A 22,186-nucleotide genomic window follows, 5' to 3' on the forward strand; every position below is an offset into this window, starting at 1 on the left:
AGATGTATGCATTTTAAGAATTTATCACTAAATATCACACATTTGAATTTAAATGCTTCGCAAGGTTAAAAAAAAAAGTCTGTGCAGTAGTTGTCCCTAATTGCATCATTTTCTATGTGTTTGTCACACTGTGTTTGGCTTGTGGGAGCAGTACTGTCTCAAAGTTAACAAGTAGCTGTTCTCCTTCCTGCATAACTGAGCTGAGGAGGACATAAAACACATAATCCCAGTTTAACCTCCAGAATTACACGTGAACAATAATGTTTCCAGGCTCCTTTCTACAATGACACCTGTGTTTTCAGACCTATCTAGAGCCAGGAAGTGCCCTGATTTAAATTAGGGTCACTGCTCCCTTCACACCAGAACCCCATGGTTTTAGTGCTGCTGCTCTCATACGTTACTTTATTGTGGTGTCATCCCTAATATTGCACTGAAAAGTTGAATGTGAGCTGAACACAGTAATGCTCAGGCTTTAGGCTCCAGACTACTAGAGCTCTTTGATTTCAGATCTTTTCCTGTTGAGACTCTTCCATTTCTAATGGCTCCTCCTTCGTGCTTTTGGCACAGGCTTGGATGACTTTCAGTCCCACAGGCTGCAGACTTCCTTGGGTGCTAACAATTTGTCCCTTGTGGGCCACCTAGTAATGGAAATAACACAGATGTCAGGGGAAAAAAAAAAAAGACAAAAGAAAAAGATAAAAAATGAACTGTTCTTTGCATTAAGTAGCTCAAGAGAAAAAGAAAGATGGATGAAACAGCGTAAACAGACTCACATCCAATTTTCAGAATGTGTTTCTTCATCATTAAAATGTAACTTGGACAGAATATTCCTGTCCCGGGTGTGACTATTTTGAATTAGGGACATCCACTGTCATCTTCTGGGGTCATTTCTCTGAGATTGTATCAATCTTTCACCCTGTCTCTGCTTCAAAAGACTGGCTTCTGCAGATTTTTTTACTCTCCTCCCCCTTTCTTTTTTGGTGTGATTTCAGACAATGACATCTTCAAGTTTCATCCATCTTGTCATACTAACGTGTTTTCAGTCAGATGGGTACTTAAGGTTGTTTGTTCTTTGGATTTTTTTTTAATCCTCTGCTGTTCCTATGCTGGTAAATAACCTACTTGACCCTGTTGGCAGTGTTCTTCCCATGTTGATGAATTCAAAACACGGCCAATAATTCTTGAATTTTGCACAGACATTTTCTGCAGTCACTGCAAAGACCTAGGAAGCAGATGAAGGACCTGTGAACCCCTGACAGACTGGCAAAAAATAATTCAATAATCTCCTTCTGCTAAACTGCTTTCAGGTAGGTTTTTCCTGAAAGAATTTTCTCGGCTGATTGAGGTTACTTTTGGGTTGCCAAGCATCGTAGCCAGGGTTCAGGCAGCATAAAGCTTCTAAACATTCATCTGGTTTCTAAAAGATGTCGTAATTGTGTATTATGAGCCAAATCACTATATTCTTTAATATTTAAATGGATGCTATTTTAAGCTGTAACTGAACAACAAAGTAATTTAAATTCTGTTATTTCTCACCCATCTGTGTGCTTGCTCTACATCCAAGGAAATTTATGGATCTCAAATCATTTTTCTGTAGTGCTCTCAACTCATATTTTTGAACCTATGATGTTTTCTGCTAGCTACACACATTCATAGTCCTTTCTCTGCTGATATCCATCTGACTCTGAAGTGCAATTATATTGTATTTACTGTTTGCAAGTAGAGAAAGTCTGTATTGACCCTAGCGTGACAGAAACCTATCATTGGTACCATAAGCAATAAATCCTGGAGTTGGAATATGTCTGCTTTAATCTTCACTGTAATCAATTAAGCTCTGAGGTTAGAACTGCTAAGATTTAACTCAGCTGGCTGTTTGCAGAAGTCTACAAGCTGTCTTTTCTGAGGGATTGGTTGTGATATTGGGATGCATTAGCAGAAGAGTAAATCTATACACAAGATCTAAACTTGGGCACAAGCTATAATATGATGGTTGAAGTATATGGATGGGTAATGTATTATCTGCTTTTTGATGAAAAGTCAATAATTTATAAGGCTTAAGAATATAAGTTGATTTTTAGTTTGCACAGAAAACTTGTATACATGTATTACTAAAGTTCCACATAATTTATTTTTGTGGGTTTTATTTAGCAATTATTTTTAATATGAATAATGACTCATGCATTAGTCAGACTGTTGATTTGAAGGTTTACTGTGTAGTAACACAGTTCCTGTTACTACTTCCACTTGTGTTACTTCTTTTTTTAATTTTTTTTTTTATGAAGCCTCAGAAAGTCGACTTTATGATCCTTCAGTGTCTGGCACTTCAGAAATAACAGCCTGCAGATGCCATTTAGTTTTCAAGATACTTAATCTCAGAGCCTCAGGAAAACATGAAGCACTTCCTCAGAATGGTAAATGTGATGATATCATTGATTTAGTCATTCAAGCAAAGCACCCCTGAGCCAAGGGCTTTGCAAAATGCTGCTGGAGGAGGCACTGGAAAGTGTCAAACTCATGGCAAAGTTCAGACCCAAATCCCTCCAGGCCTTGCAGTGCCAGCTGTGACTCCTGCTGGGGGTGTGCGGGTGGCTGTGGCAGAACCAGCATCCCCACAAACTTTGCAGTTCCTCTTCAGTCCCTCCCTTTCCCAGCACCATCCCTGGCTGATGGGAGGCTGTGCTGTTTTCCCCACACACAGGCCACACTGTGCACTCACTGAGCTGACCCGTGTGGGTGGAAATCTTTCTTCTTGATGAGCTGGTCCCTCACAGATTTCCTGTATCTGTGGCACAACCTGAATAATAAGAGTTTTTTTCTTATCTGTCTGCTCAGGCCAAAATGGAGCAGAGGATGCCACTGCTGTGGGGAATAAACTTTTCTTCCCCTGTGAAATACGGAAAGAGCAAAACACTCCAGGTGTTCATTTTTCCACCCCCATACAAGTCAGGCACCGTCAAGCCTGAGTAATAGAGAGCACCTCCTGTTTGTTAGAACAAGGTGATATTCTATTTTTTTTTTATTTCCCCTAACTGAGTGGCTTTTCATCAGAAAGCAAAGATCCATTTAAAGTGAAAAGCTGTTGTGGCAGTGTATTAGTTCCCTCAAAAGTCCCATAGTGGGCAATAGGGAAAAAGACAGCAGAGCCCATCCTTCCCCCAGGCAGCCAGGACCATGGGGTCAGGGCACTTACCTGACATGGGAAGTGCAGTCCAACTTTGCCTAATTTAGAAGGAATTCATGCTGGTTGCATGACCTTAGTGTCAGACTCCTCAGAACATTCCTTGGTGCAAGATTCTTTCAAAATCTCCACATGGTCCTAGTTCAAACTTCAACATTTTTGCAGGAAACAAAAATAGTTTATTTTTCTGCATGCCCTAGCATTGTGTCTCATAAGGAAGAAATTCAAAAGAATAATACTCTAAAAGCTGCTTTTTCCCCTTTGTGCCTTTTTTGCCCCCAAAACATCACAGAAGAACCAGTTTGAAGCTTTTTATAGAGTCTGGCTCATTCCACTGATTTTAAGACACAATGAATCATACCGCCAGTTAACATTACACATTAACCATCATTTCTAGTACTCAAGGGTGTGTGTCTCTGTATCACATTTTCCATCAGCCACAAATAGTTGGCTGATCTTATTTCAATGCATGATTATAAAAACACAAAAGTAGCACATTTCTTAGCTGGATAGACATGTTGCTATTTATGGATTTTTGGTCATGTATATTTATGAGTTTCTAAAATTGTACACCCAATTTCAGAGCTTCTTTAATGTCCAAATCTCATGAATTATAAAGTAAATGTTTTAACATACATGATTATTAATTGTATGGGCAAAAAATTACAAGTAATATTATGACTAATTTCCAGTGGCAACTGATAAATTGTCTGCATATTTATTACTTGTGGAAAACTCTGACTTCATGGTTTCATGATTTCCATGTAGAATATTTATACCCTTGACAAATAAGGAAAAACTTATTTGACACTTTTAAACTCCATTTATTTGCCATTTTGAGAACTTGGCCTTCATTAACAGAAAAATGTTTTTGTTTTTCAGTAAACAAGGTAATTGACCTGTCACTTAAAAAGTGATAAAAATCTCCTTGCCACTATTTCCACATCTCTATTTTTTCATTTATAAACTGATTTATATGCCTCACTTTCATGCATCTTCACTCAGACACATCTTGAACTCAAGCCTTTAACAGTGTCATTTAATTAGGAGAAGTAGATATGTGCTGGCTTCTGTTTTGTTATTCTAAAAGTACAAAGCTAGGTCCTTTCTAGTTATCTAAATACAGCTGAGGTGGTATTCCTTTCTGGGTAGAATCTCTAGTGTCTGAGGAAGGAAATCTCATGCTTCACCCATAGTAAATTCAGTTTAAAATTCACTCAGCCGCGAGATACAAAGGGCTCTGGGAGGACAGGATGTGGAGCTGAGCTTGGGGATCCAGTTTGGGGATGAGAGGATGCAAAATGGATGGAAAGTTTCAAGGTCTGAAGAAAATAAGGTACAATCAGGGTGAGAATTGTTGCACAGAGCGTTAAAGTGGTAAGAGCCTCAAATGAGTGTCAGGTGTAGAAGCTTTGCTTTTTTTCTTCTAAAAACTTAGATAGTTTAAAAAAAGGTGGGGGAAGCTTAAAAGGTCACTGTTGCTTATTTTGCAGAATGGGGGTTAAAAACAGTATTTTAAGCAAGGTGTTCTCCAGTACAGCTGTCTCCAGAGACAGCTCCCTGTGAGCCTCCAGCCCCACCTGTAGATTATCAGCCAAAATATCCTGAAGAACATTAATAATTCTAATATTCTTAAGCTTTAGAGGTAAGACTAGAGTTCTGCCAAATAATGGATAAACAACTAAGAACAATTCTTGCTCCGATTTCAACAGGAAGTGTCTACTTTTGTTTCTGCTTAAACCAAACTGTTAGGCCATTTTTATACATATTATAATACAGACACAACCAGGTAATTTGACTTAAAGATTTCCAGGTAAGGGCAATCTGCAAAGCACTTCCTTGTCAAAACTTTGACTGGATGTGGTGTGGAAAGGAATACACGTAAACACAGTCAACCCATCATTAAACTGGGCAAAAAAAGAGTGATTGAATTTGTCTTTATGTTCATCATTCACTGCTGCATTGACGTATAAACTATGGTCCTCTAATTAACAGCAGCTTAATGATTGTAGCGTAATGGTCAGAGATCCACATAGTAATAAAGCTGCTTATGGAATGGCTGCTATAAAAAAACAAAAACAAACCCAAAACCCCTGCAGTTAGAGATGTAACTGTCTCTAAATTAGATGAAGAGAAAATAAAATTTAAACAGGCACTTTTTTGTAGCATCATGGATTGCCTATCTGAGAGTTTTAGCAGGCTAAGCTGGAAAGTGAAGAAATTATTGTGAGAGCAGTGACACCTGTAACCATGAATATTTAGGGTACCAGGATCCTACCTGCAATGAAGAGCAATATTTTAAAGGAGTCTGCAGTTGACTGGAACTTGAGTTGCAGCAAGCAATAGATCTTATTGAAGCACTCTACAGTAAAACACATGTTGAATAAATTGTAGACTTGGGTTAGTCTGAATGCTTAAGGGTCTATTAAAATCCTAAAAAAAATACTGTATTATTTTATAATTTATGATTGATCATCTTTGGTTATCATTAATCAAAGTATAGGTAATTTTAAAATAGATTTGTATTTCTATGTATGCTTAAATATTGAAGATTTAACATTTTTTTTTAAGCAAAGCAATAATTGTGTCCAAACATTTTCATAAGCTCATTTAAAAACTTGTGAGTTTGCTGAGTCTGGCATGCCTTGCACTCACATGGAATAATCATCTTATTTCAGCAATTCTTAGGATAGCACATGTGATTTTAAATATTCCATAGTATTGTTCTGTGCTGTAGGAGAAATAGGCCTTAGAAGATCAATTCAATATGAAGAAAGCGAAATAAATGGAAACACGATAGTAAAGTCATAGTTTTCCAAGGTGGAAAACTTAACTACACAGTCAAATGAAGTTTTTTCATTTAGTTATATGACAGATCATTTCTTGTGCAATCTAGTAGTTTCTGCTAATAACTAAGTAGTTTACATACACAGAATCAAGAAAACCATGTAAAATATGAATTCAAAAGAGCTCTATGTCTTTGGTTCTGGTGCCGTATTCCAACTGCATTTGCTGAGTACAAGCCCTGCTCTATCACTTGCTGGAATGGTGGAACTCTTCTGTCCTCCTTAGTGATGTTTCTCTGTGTAGTTTGTAAATCTCTAAGTTTTTTTCTTTTGTTCTTTGAGCACAATCACTTTTTCAATGTCAGCTGGAGGAAAATAACTTGTTGTTAGGGCATTCATGATTGAGCCTGACACGAGGAAAAAAGCGCACGCAAAAGTCTTTAATTAGGCACATCCTTGATTTTGTGTGACTGATTCACGGCAGGTTTATGATATAATTAGGTTGATTTTCAATCCTGTTTTTGGAACCATTGTGCTGTGGAAAAATCTCTTTTCCAAACTTAGTGCAGGAGTCAAAACACCTGGAATTGCTTTCCCCGCTATTCCCTGTCACGGGCACATGTTAAATACTGTAAATATCAAGGCAATTTCTGAGCTTGGGAAGTGTAAAAAACCTTTTCACCCTTTACAATTACCTGAAAGGAGGTTGTAGCCAAGAGGGGGTTGGTCTCAAGTGACAGGACCAAAGGGAATGGCCTGAAGTTGTACCATGGGAGGTTTACACCAGAGATTAGGGAAAATTTCTTGCCTGAAAGTGTGGTCAAGTATTGGAACAGGCTGCCCAGGGCAGTGGTGGAATCACCATCCCTGGAAGTGTTGAAAAGCCAGGTCAATGTGGCACTTGAAGATGTGGTTTAGTGGCGGATATGGTGATGCTGAATTCATGGTTGCACTTTATCTGGGAGAACTTTAATGATTCTATGAGAGTGAAATGGGCTCTTGGGACCACTATGGGCAAAGCATGAACACACAGGCTCCTAAGAGCTGGTTTTAGCCACACAGCTCTTTGGGTGCTCTCTCTGAATACAAGGCTGAGAGTCTGACAGCATGATTTTGGTCACTGCCAGATTTGAGCAGGAAGAATATTTAAATTCCGGCACTGCATCTAATTTTGATGGAAATGATAGTTCCAAATGTTGCATCTGGCTCTAAAGAACTGTAGAAGTTTCTAGAAATTTTTTACTTGAAACAAAAAGTAGTGGAGGTTCCCTCAAGGAATCAAAAACAATGTAGTCTCCTTAAACCTTTTTCACTGCAAATGCTAAGTTGAATTACTTGGGTTTCCTGAAGGTAAAGAACATATGCACAAAGAGAGAGAGAGGCTGAGCTGTTCTCTAGGATGATGATTTTTAATTTTAAACTCTAACAAACAAAAGCTGCTGGTTCACATCCTTCAGTAGAAAGATGTCTTGGCAGACAGAAAACACAAGACTTGGCTGTGGTAGATGCTGAAACGTTTTAGAGGCAGCAGAGGTGACTGCCTTCCCTGAAGTGCAAGGAAAGGTCAGAGCTGCACACCTTGAGTGGAGAGACTGTCAGTCTGGAGGCTGGGAGAGTAGCTGTGAACTGCTTCACTTCAGCTCTTGTTTCATCCCATATGCAAGAGGCAGATACTCGGGGTGAGTGGCCTGAAAAATCAAACTTCTCTACTGGAAGAGTATGATACCAGGGGAATAAAACTGTTCCTGCTCTGATTCTTTTGGCCAGGCTCAAATCTGGGGTGCCTGACTCCTTTTTAAAGCTTTTTATGTGACCTTTTTATTTTTCATCTTCAAGGGCTTAAATCTGAAACCGATATTGCAGGATTATTTTAGGTACCAACTCAGCAGAATTTTGGAAGAGTAGTGGCAAAGCCACATTCACCCAGGTCACAGTCTGCAACCAGAGGGTGTCTTGGTTGTCACACCTAGAGAAGTTTGCTGGTCCCATGAATGTAGCTGGTGATCTTTGGTATTTTTAGTCCAGAACTTTCCAGATCCTGCCCCAGAGAACATGAACTGTTGTTATGTTCCCTGGAAGCTGTGTGAGGAACAGGTCACTCGTCAAAGGAGAGCAGAAAACACTCTGGATTTCACAACTGATATATTACATTCAATTTTTTTTCCAAATACCTATTTGTCCTGCCTCTGGCATCTACAACAAATCTCTTCAAAGTAGGAAACTCTTTTGCCTGATCTGACATGCCTAAAAGAAAAGGCAAACTTTTTCTACTCTTTTGTTCTAATGGATACAAGTTATAATTTGCAAAACAGTCACATGGCATACTGCCACGTCAATCAAGCTTTTTAAAATGAGATTTGTTTTAAACACTGCTTGTTTAAATCTTGTGTCTACACAGGCCTACACATCTATGCTTTCAATGAAATTAATAGTTGTCAAAAGAACAAAACACACATTATCTGTTTCTTGCACTGGTTTGAGCAATAATGAATACTGTTAGAAAGAAGACTCTGGCAGGTATGACAGACTTGGAATCTTGTTTTGTTGTTTTTTTTTTTAAATCACATCAGGAACATTGGATATGAATTAAAACTTGTTATTGCACGTGGAGAGAATCAAATGTCTTGCAAAATTAAAATCACCTATTTTAATTTATCTTTGTTTCCACAATTTTGGGAGAAGAGGGGAGCATTTTCTCATCATGAAATCTTTTACTTCATGAAATGAAGTTTTGTATGAAAACAACATATATTTGAAATTGTCAGAAAGATTCAAACATGAAAAAAGATTTTAAATGTGTGTCTAAAGAATTTTTTGATTTATAATACAATTTCCCAAAAATCTGTTGTGGAAAATAGTTTTTCCCAGAATTGCCAAGGGAAAACCTGTTCCCACCATTCAACTTTTACTGTCTCTTTTGCCTGATCCACAGTCTCATGAAGTCATCTGGAGCTTTTCCATTACCCTTGGTGATGTTCTTACTGATGCTTCCAATTCCTAGCTGGCTTCTGTCTGTACTTATTGCTGAAAAATCCTGTGCTGAGTTATGGGACACTAAGCAGACTGTGTTGCGGATTAGATATTTTCTCTCACCTTTGGGTTCAGCTTCAAAAGTGCCATCTTTTTTCTGTTCTAATTTTCTTAACTCCTCAGAGCTTTAATTCAGCTGCTAGAGGTGTTTCCCTTTTTTCCTCTTATCAGATTACTTTCAAATATAAATGCTGCTGCCATATTTGATGCTATCTCAAATTTCTTTTTATATTTCTTTTTAGTCCTTTATCTTTTTTTTTTTTTTTCTGAAATCTTTGGTGAGTTAAGAGCCAGTACAAAGATAAATTATTTAGGGCACCTGGGTTTGAGTTACAGTGGGCAGATATAAAACTCAGTTCCATTTTGGGGTCTAAAAATTACATTTACAGCTAACCAGGATCCTTGTTCATATATCTGAAACAAGGAAAAAGCAAAGTTTAGCCACTTATATCTCATAATCTGTCTCTCATCACTGTGATTTATTATCAAAGTGGTAATTCACTTTAACTGAGAGTACCTATGCCTGAAAGTCTAAAGCTCAGCACTAAAGTAGAACAATGGCAAAATTTGTATCCAAAAGCAATAGTCTAATACCCTGCACTAAATCAAGGAAGGAAGTTCAGTCAGGCTTCTTTTCTTCTTTTTCTTACAGTGACTTCTGAACTAAATGTTCTGCAGATTCTGGGTGATGTCTTGAGACTGATCACCAAATGACTCCACACACTCACAGGGTATGTTTTTGAGTCCCTTGGAGTAGCTGTGGCCCCTGCCTGATTTCATCTACTCAAGCAGGTGAAGTTCATGCCTTCCTTGTAAAGATTGCCCTTGTAGACATGCACTGCCATTGTGGAGTGAGTTCCTACTGAATGTTATCAGGGTAAACTGTAATTTTTTCAGTGTAGAGAATGAGTTTTAGAAATATGATTCTTTTTAACCCCTGCAGCAGTCTCCAGACTACTACAGTTTGTGCCATTTGAAATTGCCACTGGATGTCATTGGGCTCGGACAACTCAGTCATAGAGGGACTATCACTGATGTTTGTGATCCTGAGATACCATGTACAGGCTTTACATACACCTAAAGCTTATTGGAAACAATATGTTTTTCATGGACTTCAGAGATTTAAACATGAAACCACACAAGCATAAACAAAATCTCAACACTGACTTGTTCTGGAAACAATTACAGATGAGTCTCTTCATACAGAGTGATGTCCTTCTTTTACCTATATCTGAATATTCAGCACTAATCTTCTTACTGCTTATGCCTCCCTTAAAACTGTGTTGGAATATGTGAATATTGAATTATGAACGCATGAATATTAAGTTAAAAATTAACTCAGGATAACTTGTCTGTGAAGATGTGTCATGAATGTGAGTTGATGACAGGATTAATTAACATCACGGCAAAATGTGAAAGATGCAAGAAAAATAGGTTAGGAAAGAAAGTAAAATTAAAAATACAAATAAAGAGAAAAAAATCCTCTTGGACCATTTTGCAGAAACTAACCTTAGATGAACCACTGTGGGATCTATTAATCTTGAGTAGATGAAAATTGTTGGTACCAGCTGGCAACTAAGCAGGAGCCCAGCTGGATTCTTGTCCTGCTTGGACATTCACAATGCAACCTCTGTATGCCTTGGGCACGTAGCACAGACATTTTTCTCCTGGTTTTTCTCCACAAAGGCAGATGTAGATGTCCTTTATTCCACTGCACTTCAAGTTCAGTTCAGAGTTTGGCTGCAGTTGCTTTTGGCTCAGCCTGTCAGAAATGGGATTTCTTTGGTCAGGCCATTCAGTTTTGCTCTAACTTTGCTCTCTATCATGATCACCAATGAAAAGAGGTCACATAGTACCTGGATGTTCTCCAGGTACTTTGGAAATCCTTTCTAATCCCTCCTACAAGGCAGACAGGAAATATTGGAAGGAAATACAGCGAAATGTCTACTTTGGAAGAAAAAAACACACCGGTTTAAGATGACAAGCTTAATTAATACAATTGAAAAATTTGAGAGAGGTAAGCAAAAGGTCAGGAAATAGAGAGAAGAATAAAATAATGTTATTATGTATTTAGGACTCTGGAAAACAACCACAACTGTACTTGAATATGTGTTGATTTTCATATCCATTAACTCCTTTGCTTTATTCACTTGTTTACTGATTATTCAACATTTTTGTGTACCCAGATAAGTCAGAGAATCATAGAATCATTTAGCTGGGGAAGACCTCTGAGACCATCTGACCCAACCATTAACCCAGGTAGTATCATACATCATGTGTACAACATCACCTGTAATATAAAGTGATTGCTCTTAATAATCTTTAGAACTGTTATCTTTCTTCCTCTTTCCTCCTCTCCCTCCACTCTGACATTCACTGCTGCTCCTTTTTAAATTGCAGTCATACTTTTTGCAACTGCTTCATCTTTTTTAAAACATCTGGCTTCAGGCTGGTGTAATTTTTATTTGTCATTCATTTCTGGATATTAATCATTCCTTACAAATTACCATTCTAATGCTAGGTGCAGACATAGTGTTAATGTCTCCTGTAATTTTTCTGTGATTCAGGAACATTTACAGTCTTTAACTATTCCTAGAGGGAACACTGGAAAAGAACTTAAAGCAGTATAGCAAATTAAATACATGAAAACTTCCAAAAATATTGAAAACATAATTTGCCTTTAAGTATGGTGACTTTTGTGTTATTCTTCTTTAAGATCTTTTTTCTTCAAGATGTTGTAGACTTTAAGCCACATGGGAAAAAAATTGCCTGCTATTGAAAATATCCACATGGCAAGCATTTGTCTTAACCCAAATCTGGAGTTGTCTCATGTTTCCATCAAGCTGGTGAGGGGACTACAAATCACCTGCATGCAGAGAGCAGCACAAAAGGGACTTGAGAAGGACACACCTGCCTTCCACTGAAATTTTTCCTCTGATTTATTCACAGATAGAGGAGAAATACTTCAAACATGTCGAAGTCCTAGAGAGACCTTGTCAGCTCCCTCATCTATCAGTGTCCTCGGAACAGTGATGAAGATCATCAGGAGCACAACTCCTGTATTTACATTCAAGAAGCCACCTAAGAGATGACAGATATAACTTTATTACAGTAGGTCATTTGCCTTATGTGATGAATCGAGTTCCCTTTTTCTTCCCGTTCTCATCTTTTGTCCTTTCTGAACTTCAATAAACCAAACTGTCAGTGGTTTTCCAGAATATATTTCTCATATTTCTGTTCAAATTTTCTTTTTTTTCCTTCTTCTCTCTCTGTTTTTTTTGTTTTTTGTTTTTTTTTTAAGTATTTTATTTTCAGAGACTAACTGACATAACTGGATGCTGTGAACTTGCATTTCTACAGTATTGTTTCTTATAATAATAACATTGACTATGAGAGGCACAGAGAGGATAAGACTTGGACTCATATTCCCTGGGCATCCAGGGACAAGCTACTGAATATCTTTGACTGTGGAAAATTAGCAATTTCTTTTCTGCTGAGCCTCAAATCACTGAATAAATGTCTGTGAGAAAGATATTAGTATATCTGCTACTGAAAATATAACTCTCTCTTTAAAACCTGATAAGCTCATCTGCCGTGTGATAGTGGCTTGATTTGTCTAATTTTCTCAACCTAATGTTTTTATTTTTAATGCATTTTTTTGTTTGTTTGTTTTCTTTATTTTCCCCTCCTCATAGCTTTTTCTCAAAATTGAGAAAATATTTACTGTTGTTTCTTTGTCACTTTTTTCTTGTAACCTCTGTAGTATATAATAGCAATTTATGGAAGAAAAGTAATTTTATTTTCTTTTTTTCCTCCTTATTTGGTTTGTAATTTGCTTAGACGTGTTGTGGAGTCAGTTCAGTGTTCAGCAGCTAATGTAAATGCATGTGACAAGCGAGACTTACGACAATTTGAGCAAAGTTTCAGCGTCATTGTATGCAGTATTTCACATTTTACTTTAGCACAGCTGGGCTGAAATATTCTCCAGAGTGCCTTGCAGTTGTTTATTGTTTGCTTGTTTTTAGAAAGACTCGAACAACACCAGAGAAACAAGGAAAAATTGAACCCTACTTGGTTCAGATGTCTGTGTATCTTGAACTGAATCCTGTGCGTTTGAGATGCTTTATTTTCTTTTTAATAGTACACTCAAGGAAAGGATAACACATATTCTTAGATGCTCTCAGAGCTTCCAAATTCACGAGGGTATATTTTCCCTCTCACTGCTTCTCCATATATGCTCTGATTAATGCAGATGTGAGTTATGCATCAGCATCAGGGGGAGAATTTTACGGCAGCTGCTGAGGCGCAGAGAGGCTGAGTGGGTGTGAGGAGAGAATAAACAGCAACTTTCCATTGGGAGTTCAAAAAGGCTGATGAGGAATGTGTCTAGAGAAAGACATCTCATCTGTTCTGCCCTATTCAAAATCACAGACCAGGCACCCAAAATAATACACATGATCAGAAGACTGATGAAGGACCCTTGCGGCCCTTATCTGCTCTAAGGAGGATATGCATTGATTTTTGTTTGTAGGTAGAAGAATTCTCCAGACTTAAAAAGCCAAGCAGTCTGCACCGTGGAAAAGTGAATCGAAACAAGAGAAACTACCTTGGTCTGAGAGGTGGGCATTTGAGACTTGGGGGGAAAATGGGAGTTGAAAATGTAATGCAGAAATATTTGGAAATGTGTGTTTTTACTGACTGACAGGAAGAATCTCTTCAGTTCTTCCTAACTTTTCTCCATTTGTGGTTTTTCCCACTATTTTGAACTTTCTGAAAGCATGAAATGGTTGTGCAAACATTTAAGGAGTGACTATAGCAACTTCTCTCTTCAATACATTTCTTTATGCTTTTAATCAGCTCTAATGCAGAGCAACTGCTACTGTGAGCAAGTGCATAGTACTGAGGATAGTGAAATATAGCAGGAAAACTAAAAGAAAAGGAAAGGAAATTATTTAAAAGACAAAAAAGAGAGTAAAGAATATATCTGGAAACTTTCATAGAATCATAGTACACTTGGTGTTGGAAGGTACCTTTAAAGGTCTTCTGGACCAAGCACCCTGCACTGAACAGAGAAATCTTCACCTAGATCAGGTTACTCAGAGCCCCCATCCAACTGACCTTGAATGCTTCCAGGGATGGGCCATCCACCACCATTCTGGGTAACCTGTGTTGGTGTTTTACTCCCCTTATTGTAAAAGACTTCTTCCATATATCTGATCTAAATCAACCCTCTTTTCCTTTAAAACCACTGCCCCTGTCCTGCCTTAGTGCAAAGCTCTGTCAGTGAGCCCTGCAGGCTCATGAGCAAAGATCTTCTTGCCCTTTTGAGAAAGGTGAGTCCCATATTACTGGCAAATACACATGGAAGAGTTTTATATGTTTATGTGTTTTATATGTTATTAAATTACGGATGAGTGGTCAGTTTTCACGGAAACATTGAAATTCCTCATTCATGAAGTCTGATCCTCTGCTACTGGGAGAAACTGTCTTGCTCATGTCTTCCTCAAATTTCACTGTGTAGTGAAGGAGTCACCTGGTAGCTATCCCAAGAAACTATTCTTCTGGATCATCATGGCAGGACTTATTTATCCACACAGCGTCTGAACTCTGATACCACTGGTGAATACAACCTTTTTTTGCTGTCCATCTTCTTCCAACGACACAAAGGCTGACACAGTGGCCAGGAGGCAGGATTGGTAAGGAAGGAGACAGGCTTGGATGTAGAAGGTTGCTTACCTTCAAACTGTAGCTGTGGGTGCCTCTGGAAGCATATAAAGAGACATAGAGATGTCCCTGTACCCAGCTATCCCTTGGAAGGAGCTTTGGGAAACCCTGCAAAGAAATAATACAGTCATAATTCAGGACACAGATGGTAATCTGAGTAGTTAGCAGTACAGTCAGACTCTTCCTAAAACAGAAAACTGGCATATAACTTTTAAAATTTTTAGCAGCAAACCTGAGGTGCTATTTTGATGGGAAAACAGAAAATAAAATTATTGTTCTTTTTAACATCGAGCAGTATTTTATACACATCTCTCAATTCATTTAAAGGAAAGAGGGCAAAAATCAACATCCTCATTTTCAGATAGGAAAGCCAAGGTGCAAAACAGTGAAATAGCTTGTCCTAGTTTGTGCAGAAATCTGAGTGATCCCTAGTGATCATTAAGAAGAATGCAACCTATTCTGGGCTAATGAGGAGAAAATATAAAATGTTCCGGATGTGGCTGAGAAAAGATCAGACACACTTTGTGAAAATGGGAAGCTTACTAGATATTATACAATGCTCTTGAGTCAGTGGTGTGATAGAACAAAGTCAAGTAAAAAAATCCTTGATTTGGGTATATTAGTTAAATTAGGAGTGTGCTTTCAGTAATTAGTGATTGGGATATATTAGAAAAAAAAGGGCAGTCAGTTTATAACCATGCTAATCTAACAGTTCAAGTTTAAGGTTATGCACCAGTCTAGACTGCTTTATCACAAGTTTGTTTAATTAATGTGGAGCTTTTTTTTTTTTTAAGTATTTCAGTGTTCCACATATCTTAACTTGGTAGAATTAGTAGAGGATTCTATTAAGCCGTGACTTTACTAATGGAATTTGATGGCTCAACATCTCAGTGTGCCCAGTTTTCACTATTTGTTCTGCTTCAAAATTTGACATGATCAGTCAGATCTGAGAATTCTAATTATGCAGTGAAGAAATAGACTTCAAGATTTCAAGTCCCCACAGAAAAAGCCAGTGGGTATGTAATTAAGAAAGAGAAAAAGGTCGACCTACTTTTTCCGTTTGGTCTGAACTTCTGCTTGATCTATCTTTATTTCTTTCTATTGATCTATTTATCTGCCTATCCACTCTGTCACTAATAATCTTGACCTTATTTTTTGTTGATTGATCATTTAAACTAATTTCTAACCTGAATGATGGTAATTTAATAATGTGAACCAATTAGAAGTTAAATAGAATCAATAAACCCTTCTGTGACATCAGTGAGAGAAAGATTGAAGTACCACTGTCTCATTAGCTCTTTCAGCATTTTATATTAATATTTTAGAGCTAAAGTCAAATGACTATATTAATAAAACTACAAAAATGATTCATAACATGTTGTTACTGTTTAGCTATCAACTTTTTCCAGCTTCAGGGAACAAAAGCCAGAAACAACTGTTGTTTATTCAACCTCAACAGGCATTCTTCATCTAATCAACATCTAGTATGGGAAAAGATATGTTTGGCTTATCACTTCTACTTTCTACCCTAACCCTACCCCTCTCACAGGCAGATGCAAATATTGTATTCCCAATGAAATCAAATCCTGCAGTCATGTGCCTTCAGGTAACTCACTTGCCTTCATAAGATTTTGGCTTTCAAATAGCAAGTGGTGGTTACTCTGTCTTTTGTTCAACAGCTTTTGCCAATCTCTGGTGCCTCCAATGAAACCAAAAGCAAATTAAATACCCAGAAAACAGTTCTGTATCCTGAAAGAAGCAAGATTGTGAGATATGTTTACAGACATTTTTAAGAATATTCTCCTTAGCTTGGCATGTATCACAGGGAAAGGGATGCTGCCACATACTTGCAAAGAGTTCATCCCTCTTCTTTACTGAACACCTTTGTGGAAAACCTATTTTCTTACTGATTCCCTGTGTATCTAAATGAGCAGATAAATACACAACAATATACGAAAACCTAGCAGAATCTGAGTTCTCTTAGGTTATCTCTTGCAGTTTTACCTCCCTTTTAGTCCTAGATTAAAAGTTTCTTTGGTCTAACCATTGCTTGTGTTAGATAAATTCTAACTATGGTTTCCCACAGGCTTGAGTACAATTTGTTGTTCCTGCCTCTGGATGGTGACAGACAATTTCTGCTGGCCCACATGTAAGTGCTAATATGTAAGGGTGCATTAACACTGCTGAAAGCTTCTTGTTTGCTTTCCTGTAAGCCCTGTCAGATGTGACTCTTCTGTTTTGGAGTTTATGTTGATTCATTTCATTGCCTTCCTGATAAATCAGCCCTAGGAACAGAACACACATTATTATGGTTTTAGACAATAAGCTTCTGTGAAGGTGCTAGATATTGTCCATGTGCCATTGAGCAGCCAAAATAATCCTTCCTCTAAAATCTTTGTAATTCTTTGTAATCCTCTTCCTAAATTCTACTTTTCCAGCTGGATGGACAGTGTAGTGGTACTGAACTGCCCCTGTACAGGTTCTGATTTAGGGTTGTTGGCTTTATTCTGCACATGTCCCTTCTCTGTGCCAGAACTGATTAGCCCTCCTGGCTGCTATGTAAATCCAGATGTTTGCCACATGAATAACTCTTAGGCTGTCTGAAAACCCATGACACAGAAGGGGGTGGATACAGCATGCCAAGTACCAGCCTACTGGAATCCTGCTTACCAATTCCTTCATTTTGGAGAAGAAGATAATGCCAGCAGCCAGGCTCACAGACATTTGCCCAGCAGTGCTCACATCAGTGTCTGCACAACACAGCCACCTCCTGGCTCCAATTCTTTTACACTGGATCTTTTCTGAGTTTCAGTTGTCTGAATTGTGGATGGGATGAACAGAAGAGAGAGGCACAGTAGCAGCACAGCAAGAATACATGCCTTTCCCCTCTTCAGAAACCCCCCAAGCCACCAACCCCCTCAACAACAAGCACTTAGGGCAGAATTTTAGCAGCCACCTGCAGTCAAAAAAGGCAAAGACAGCACTGGACTGGATGAGGGGATGAGAGAGAAGAACAGATGGATACAACAACAACAACAACAACAATCCAGATTGACTAACAAACTCACTGGTGAGGAACGGTGACATTAAGGAGATCTGATATGGAAGAGACAAATTTTTGTGACCCAAACTTCCAAATTAACTAAGTCTCTATTTTTTTTTTTTTGTAGACACACTTTTGCCTTAAGCTCTCTTGAACCATGGCATGGTCTGTATTCACCCTTACAGGGAAAAAACCCAGTAAACTACAGTTTCCTGAGACTCTCCCACAGTCAGAGGAGTCAATGTATGCACACACAAAAATTAGGTTTCATATTGCTTGTAATATTCTCTCATAATCAACCATCTTGCAAAACATCCCAGATTCAGATTCAAAGAAAGAAAAGATGTTAGAGAGCAGAAAAATGGGATAGAAATGAAGGTTGTGGAGGGAATAGAAATTCTAAAAATAGAAAACTTGGAAAAGTCCAGTAAAGAGTAATAGTAAGTAGATGGTAGTTTCCCTTGCACTGGAATGAGAAAAAGGAAAGAGGAATCTTTACCTATGTTGCAAAGATACACCCCTTTTTCCTGGGTTTTCTAGGTTCTTTTGTTTGATTGGTTGGGCATTTTGACAGGAGGTATTTGGTTTTGGGTTTGTTTGGGTTTTATTTTTCTTTTTAATGTGGAACAAAAAACCTTAATAAATAAAAGCAACACACAACTTCATTTGGAGGGAGGTTGTTTGTTTGTTTGGGTTTATTCACAACCTATTCCACAAGTTGAAAGTCAATGCAGTTCAAAATGAACCCTCCATTTGCAGATCTATAATCTATATAGTTTTACTCTTTTTACCTTGCTCTAAAAGCTGGGTCAATGGAATAGATTTCCTTTAAGAGCAAATGATGGTTGTCCATTTCCCTTCCCACCAAATCAGTTATAATTTTAATTTTCTTTTCATGTAGGCTTCTTTTTGCATTATTGCTAAACCTTGATGTGAGTAGATTTGCAAAAAATGAAATAAATTATCTGGAGACTCATTTAATGGACTCCATTCATTAATGATAAAAAGCATTGGATTTAAGTGTCTTAATCAGTAGAGTTTACTAATAATATTTAAGATTTCTTCCAAACATTCATTTTTTATTATTTTTGTAGAGAATTTATGTTTATATCAAAAATGTTTTGATGTAATTTCATTTTGTTACTGTTCTACAATTCTCTTTTTTTCCCTTTATTTTGAATTTTAGTTTTCTCTACCTTATGCTTAAAAGAAACCATAGTTATTTAACTGGCAGCTCTTCAGAGCTTAGAGACTAAATTACCTTGGAAACTAGAAGTTTATGTCAGGGTAATGGATTTCAGTTATTTGACAACTCAGCAATCTAATGATATAGTGACAGATATAGTTCTGATTAAATCTAAATTTATTATTGGTTAAAATTTCATTTTACAAGACTAAATTAATGATTAAATATCAAATTATCTGTAGATTTTAATATTTTTGATTTGCTCATCATTCCATAGATACAGATAATAAAATAAAAATCGTTGCAAGAGCTCATTTAAAAATTAAAAGAAAATTACATATTGAAAATCCAATCCTGAATTTTGCATGGGACATGTTTAAACTGGGTTATAAAATATTACATATTTAATCTCTCAGAGAAAAAGCTCCTGGTGATTATACCCAGGTTGTTCAAACTCAGTATTCAAAGATGATGTGAAAGCATCTGGAGTACTCCTGTCAGCTAAAAGGACAATAGAACTCCTACAGCACAGCATGGGCAGATCTTTGGTATCAGAAATTGTACAGAAATTCAACTGCTGCTCTCCATCCCTGGAGTCAGTGCTTTGTGCAGGATCTGTAGGACTTTCCCTGCCCGTGCTGGGCTGCAGGATGTTGAGGGTTATCAGTGAGGCGTCTAAAAAAATCCATTTTCCCTCCTGCAAAGTCAAAGCACTGCTCTTGGCAAGTGCTGCGAGGAGGAACAAACCGGGCTGGTTTCCTGCTGCAAGTTGAAACTCCTTCATGGCAACCAGAGAGAGAAACAACAAGACTAAGAAGTTAAGCAAACTTACCTGGGAATCTTGGGGGAGAGGTGGGAAAGAACAAATATGGTCTGTTCTAATGTACAAGGAAACAAACAGGCAGTTCCCAGACCAGCTTGGGGATTTTTGTATTATCAGGGTACTGTTTGATCTTATTTGATTTGCCCAAGCCACGAGTTTCTCTGAAAGGAATACCTGTGACTGAAGGCACAGTTTGTGCCAAGGTTTGATGGCAGCTTTGCATTTTAAAATTTTCCACCACACTGTCAAAATTTTAAAATTTATTGGCCCTGCCAGGGCTCACTTCCTCCAAGGTGAAACTCTTAGCAAAAATATTTGTGCAACAATAATCCTTCTAGCTTTATGCTCTCAACATGCAGTTCTTCACCTGGGCTGGGGATTACACAAGGATTAAAACAAAGTTTAGATAAAATCATAATGTAATGTAAAAACTGCAGTTCCTGATTTGGATATTCTTTCATTGTTGCTGTCTATTCCCTTCAACTTTCTCTTTCCCCCATTACAAATTTAAACCTATGTGGTATTTTATTTTTTTCTATGTTTCAATGTGGTACTATTAATGTCTTAAGGTTTGATTAAAAGGTGAGTAGTGTGTGCAATAGAAAAAGTTTTGGAAAGTATCAATTTAATTCATGTAGCATATAAACTACTGGACTCCTTTCCAATATCAATTCTATGTAGTTTTCCTCATACATATTTGCAGAAATCACTCTTTCTTAGCTTTAAAACCTGACCCCAGGATCCATCAGTCTTATCCTCTCACTAATGCTATTGGAGGGGGATTTTTATCTTTGTAATCATAACAAGCACTGTCATGGTAATGCCATTTTCTATACAGTAAGAGGTACTCATTTATTGAAATGGACACCAGAATATGTGGGGTTTACACTCTTTCATAAATCAGAGCCCTCAGAGTGTTTTGCTCAAAATTTCCTCAAAATGCTACCTTTTAACAGAATTGAACATTGATAATTTTCTTTTAAAAAGGAGTTGAGATTTAGAAAATCTTGAGCAGGGTCTTCCAAGTTTAGTTCACAAACAGTTGTTTAAACGTGAGAAATCAGGTTAGGAATGCTATATAACAAAATCAATGTTCAATGCATTGCCTAAATCAAATGCAACATCTCAAGCAAGGGCTTCCTTTGCAAGTCTTTTGCAGGCTGTGTGTGACCTTTGGGAGCGTCTGGGAAGCCCTGGTTCAAAGCTCATGGAAATAAAGGTAAATTATATTTTTCAGCTTTGCTATACTGCCTATCATTTTCAATGAAGTTGAAGATGTGGCAATAGCAAAAACAAGATAAAGAAAAGTTCTTAACAAATTCCCTTGTCAATACACTTTCCTTGGTTAAAATTCAGAGTGGCAAATGATGTGGAAGAACATAGCTCAGATGGACTGTCTGATAAACCTGGCCTGGGTTGTCTGTGTGCCAGCTGGAATGGAAATTAGACTTTTTTTTTATCACTGTCTGCAAAGGAAACCTGTTTTTCCATTACTCTTATTTGGGTTATTTCCTGCACTTATCACTTGGAGGTTACATACGGAGCAGTAATGAAGAAATACACCAGCTATCAAGGTAGAATGCCAAAAATAGAAGTCTGAATTCAGATCAGCCCTCTGTCTGTCCTGCTTGCCAGACCCCTGCAAACATGTTACTCACTGGGAGATGGGGGATAAATCTGAATGGTGGTAATGATAAAATAAACTGAGTGCAGACTCTGTGCACCCTTGTTCACGATCCATACCAAAGGTTAGGTAGCTGATGAATTCTTTGAGGCCAGGACTGAGAAGGCATGATGTGCAGGGCCAGACCTGCCAAACCAACTTCATTTTCATGTGAAAAAAAAAATACAATAAAAATTTGCACATGATTATTATAACCCAGTAAGCTTTCTGGCTTCCACTCAGGTCAGACTGATTCTAAGGAGGGAGCTCCCTGTGTGTTGTTACATTTCTGTTATGGAAACCACAACCATTCAGAGGAAGATTATATTAAAGAACAAACAGTGCCACCAGGTAAAAATAAAGGGCTGTTAAAATCAGGAAAGCAAGCTAGAGTTGTTTTTTGCACTTGACTCAGTCAGTTGATGCTAGGCATCATGTTTGTTGCCTAAAACTGCATCATCTTCCCTCCTTCAGCAGAGAAGCTTCCTCGGGTGACGGTGCTGAATGTAAATGTCTCTGGGCTTTTGGGTTTCAATCAGCCATTAGCACTGCCTTTTATTTTATCTGCTTAACATTTATACACTCAGGAAGGGAATACTTTCTTAGCCTAGCAATGGGGGTTTGTATTTGCCTTTTTCAATCCTTGAGTACAGACAATAACCCCCTAACGAGAGTTGGGGGAATTTTTTTTTATTTGATGCATTCTGAGGGAAGAGATTTCGGTGGGGAAAAGGGATTGGTGATGGGCGATGG

General features: G+C 37.7%; 1 long non-coding RNA gene across 1 annotated transcript in view; it reads right to left on the reverse strand.

Moving 5' to 3' along the window:
- Positions 1-14,737: 14,737 nt before the first annotated feature.
- LOC127471834 (uncharacterized) overlaps positions 14,738-22,186 on the reverse strand; it is a 69,244-nt gene continuing 61,795 nt past the window's right edge. Inside the window, exon 7 of the long non-coding RNA XR_007904775.1 lies at positions 14,738-14,826. This is a non-coding gene — a long non-coding RNA (uncharacterized LOC127471834). The remainder of the gene's footprint in view (positions 14,827-22,186) is intronic.

Source organism: Manacus candei, unplaced genomic scaffold, assembly GCF_025592945.1.
Source record: "Manacus candei isolate 608988 ecotype Guabito, Panama unplaced genomic scaffold, ASM2559294v1 h1tg000003l, whole genome shotgun sequence".
Taxonomy (NCBI): domain Eukaryota; kingdom Metazoa; phylum Chordata; class Aves; order Passeriformes; family Pipridae; genus Manacus; species Manacus candei.